Here is a 3,984-nt window from a genome sequence, read left to right on the forward strand (position 1 = left end):
ATGAATTTATTTGAAAATTAATTAAAATATTGTGAAATTTATGCTCTTTTCTCAAAGCTCCAACCACTTTCAGGAGTTATTATATTCTCATGAACAGTCTATATATGAACAGTCTCTGCAACTCACTTTCTCGATTTGTTTTAGAGAATAGAAGCTACTGTTCTTTCCCAGCACCATTGCCTACACCCCTTGCTCTCATGAATACTCGGTATCTCCATTAGAGCATAGGATGGTGATAGAACGCAATGCTCGAAGCAGAATTGTGCTTAAAGCTGTGTGATTCTCTTTTTTAGGGGGAGAAGGTACATTTCACAGAAATATAACAGCTTGGACAAATTATAATGTAAAAAATTATTGTGAATGTCTTAAATCCATGTTTCAATTACTCTAAGAAATTATTCATGCACACTTTCATGTTTAGCCCTTACTCATTCTCTGGCTCACTATACTTTTCCTCTATAACTACAACTCTGTGCTCAGGTTTGCATCATTTTCTACATAAATTAACCTACTTCTCTGTTTTCATTTACTTTTTCTGATCATGACTGTATATTTCACAGGAAGAGTTATCTTTTTAAAAGTAGTATAAATTATGGTCCCCTGAGCACCGCCGGGGGTGATTCCTGAGTGCAGAGCCAGGAGTAACCCCTGTGCATCGCCGGGTGTGACCCAAAAAAGAAAAAAAAAAAGTTGTATAAATTTTTCATACACACAAAAATGTTTATGTAGATTTTAACATAACCTGATACACAAGTATCTATACAAAAATTAATTTAAATAATATTTACATTTTAAATTACTACAATAGATATGCACACTGTAAATATATTCTTGCTCTCATATGAACAATGAGTATTATTCTGTGCCTTTGGTAGAAAACAAAAGTAAAACCTTATCTCTGATCTGCTTTGTCTTCACTCCATAGACAATGGGGTTGAGTGCAGGAGGAATAACAATGTAAAGATTGGCAAACATGATGTGGAAAGTGCGTGAGACATTGTGTCCAAAACGATGGGCAAGGATGGAGAAAAAGGCAGGTGTATAAAACATGAGGATGACACAAACATGGGAACCACAAGTGCCAAGGGCCTTTTGGCGGGCATCTCGGGAGGGTAGGCGGAAAACAGCACAGAGAATGAGAGTGTAAGAGACAGCAATAAGAACCACATCTGAGATAACTGTCATGATAGGAACACAAAAGCCATACCAGATGTTGATGGAGATATCCGCACAAGCCAGCCTTGCAACACCTATGTGTTCACAGTATGTGTGAGGAATGATGCGTGCCTTGCAGAAAGGTAGCCGAAGAAGCAAGAAGTCAACTGGCAGGATGATGCAGAAACTTCGAAAAGTGATACCCACGGCAATCTTGATGATGGTCTTGGGGGTCAAGATAGTGGTGTACCGCAAGGGAGAACAGATGGCCACATAGCGATCAAAGGCCATGGCCATGAGGATAGCTGAATCTAAGACAAAGCTAAAATGCAGAAAGAACACTTGTGTAAGGCACCCTGCGAATGAGATTGTGTGATCCTCAAGCCAAAAGTTAGTAAGAGTTTTAGGGACACAAGTAGTGGATAAGATAAGGTCCGTCATGGCTAGCATGGAGAGAAAGAAAAACATGGGTTGGTGAAGACTGCGCTCCACGGTGATGAGGTAGAGAAGGATGCAGTTTCCCACCACAGCCACAATATAGATGATGAAGAAAGGAATTCCAATCCACACGTGGAATTGCTCCAGACCTGGGATCCCCACCAAAATGAAGGTTCCTGGGTTGTAACTGCTCTGGTTGAAAATGACCATGGCCGATTAAAATTGCATGAATCTTAGATCCTGATGGTGATAAACAAAATTTAGAGCCATTTAAGTCACTTTCATTTCTGTTTCTCTCACTCCCAATTATGCATCATTATTGACTCCTAAAGACAAAAATAACAGTGTTAATATTTCAAAGAGAAAAACTTTTGAAGTGAAAGAAGACTGGCATTATAATGATGGCAAGATTTTAGTGTAAATCAGAATTCCTCTAATCTATTGGAATGTATAAGCAGTCTGTAGAGACTATCTTCTTTCAAAGCAAATCCATTGATATAACACATCCTTTTCTCATACTTTTTCAGATTGCTCATAATTACTCTTTTTTATACACTATACCACTGATGTAGATTATGAAAATACTAGATACACTTTTCCATGAATTGGTTTACTGTTAATAAGCTAAAATATAGTTTATATAGGCTATAGGCCTTATAGTTTCTTACAGTTCATAGTTGATAGTTTGTATGGTTTTTAGCTCATACATTATATTTTGTGTATTCCTGTTTTTATTGTGGAATACCAGCCTCAATGCAGGACAATTATTTCCTCTTTTCAAGATTATCTCATGGAAATGGCAATGACATTTTTTAGCTCAACACCTTTCTATTGCCAATTAAAAAATCAAAATCAACTCTCAAACACTAGCTGAATTCCTGCACTTGAGTTTTAAAATATGTTAGTATGTGTGACCTAATTTGAATGGGATTTTCCTATAGCTAATTTTTCTCTAAAGGAAAAACAAGGGTTGAAATACCATGTACACTACACAACTAAAAAGTATTCTAAAACTTCGATAGTCAAAATTTCTATCTAAAAGAAGGATTGTTTCCATAAGAAAACATTCTATTATGCAGATGCAGAGTCTGGGACACATATTCTCACAGAAGAGACACAGACACTTACATCTTACTATTTGTTTTTTAGATTTTCATATGTTTATGGATCACTTAAGAATGAATTGCTTATTAATAATGTTTTCTCCTATGGTTTTGCTTACTGACTCTATAAGCGTTTGAATTTTAACGTTTTTTAAGAGCCTCATGCTCTACCATCTGAGCTAAGCTGGTGGTTGGATTTTAACATTTTTTTTTAAATCATACGACCTTAAGCATTCTCAGATTTATCTTCGCTTACATTGCATTCCTTACACATATTTTTTTTTTTTACTTTTGAGTCACACCTGGCAAAGGTCAGCGGTTACTCCAGTCCTTGCACTCAGGAATTATTCTTGCAGCACTCAGGTATCCATAGGGGATGCCAGGTTGGCATTGTGCAAGGAAAACACCCTACCCATTGTCCTTATCCTAAGCCTGGATTTCTTTCACATTTTTGCGTTATTTTTTTATCCATATAAAATCAATCCAAACACAAAGTTCAACTTCTTTGCTATATCCCTTTCTTGACAAGTACAGAACACGGGCATAGAGCATATGTTCTGGATCTAGAAAGCTAGGAACATTCTGCCCTATTTCATAATGAACCTGTTTTATGAAACTGCCTCAAATTTTAATTCTTCCTTTTGCATTTTTAAGTATTATTTTGTAGCCCTTTTAAGACAAAGTTAGAAACTCCCCCAAAATATATTTGGCACAAATGAGTATGCTGTAAAGTTTATTAGATCAGCAATAGCAATTTGGTCACAATGTGATGAAAATGAAATAGAAGAGGCACAAAAGCTAACAAAAAGTATCTACAAACACATATCCTCATACTTTAACATGACTTAAGACCTGCGGGATCTTGTTATGTTTATGATGTAGAAATTGCTTAAAAAATAATTTCTATGGCTATTCTTAACCAAACTATGTAATTATTTATCTATTTTAGTCTTTTAACACCCATTTGTAGTAGCACATATTCAAGTACTGAAGCCCCTGATGTCAGCTTGTGAAAAAGAATTGTTCAACAAAGAAAATTTCTGTACCCAGACCTTGGCTCATAAAAACAGAACTCAAAAGTTTCCCTTCTCTTTCTCTTCTTCTCCAAATCCTAGTACCAAATGAACCCCTTCAAATAGTCAGCACTCACCTTATCTGAAGCAGCATCAAACAGACAAAAGAGAGACTATGCTGACAATCACACAAAAATCCACAAGATTGCAGTGAGACACAGACATGCCAAACCCTCTTAAAAATAGTCAGGGGACAAATGACAGTACTGATAAAC

General features: G+C 36.2%; 1 pseudogene; it reads right to left on the reverse strand.

Moving 5' to 3' along the window:
* Nucleotides 1-855: 855 nt before the first annotated feature.
* On the reverse strand, nt 856-1,821 carry LOC101545793 (olfactory receptor 52H1-like; annotated as a pseudogene).
* Nucleotides 1,822-3,984: the final 2,163 nt, after the last annotated feature.

Source organism: Sorex araneus, chromosome 6, assembly GCF_027595985.1.
Source record: "Sorex araneus isolate mSorAra2 chromosome 6, mSorAra2.pri, whole genome shotgun sequence".
NCBI lineage: Eukaryota > Metazoa > Chordata > Mammalia > Eulipotyphla > Soricidae > Sorex > Sorex araneus.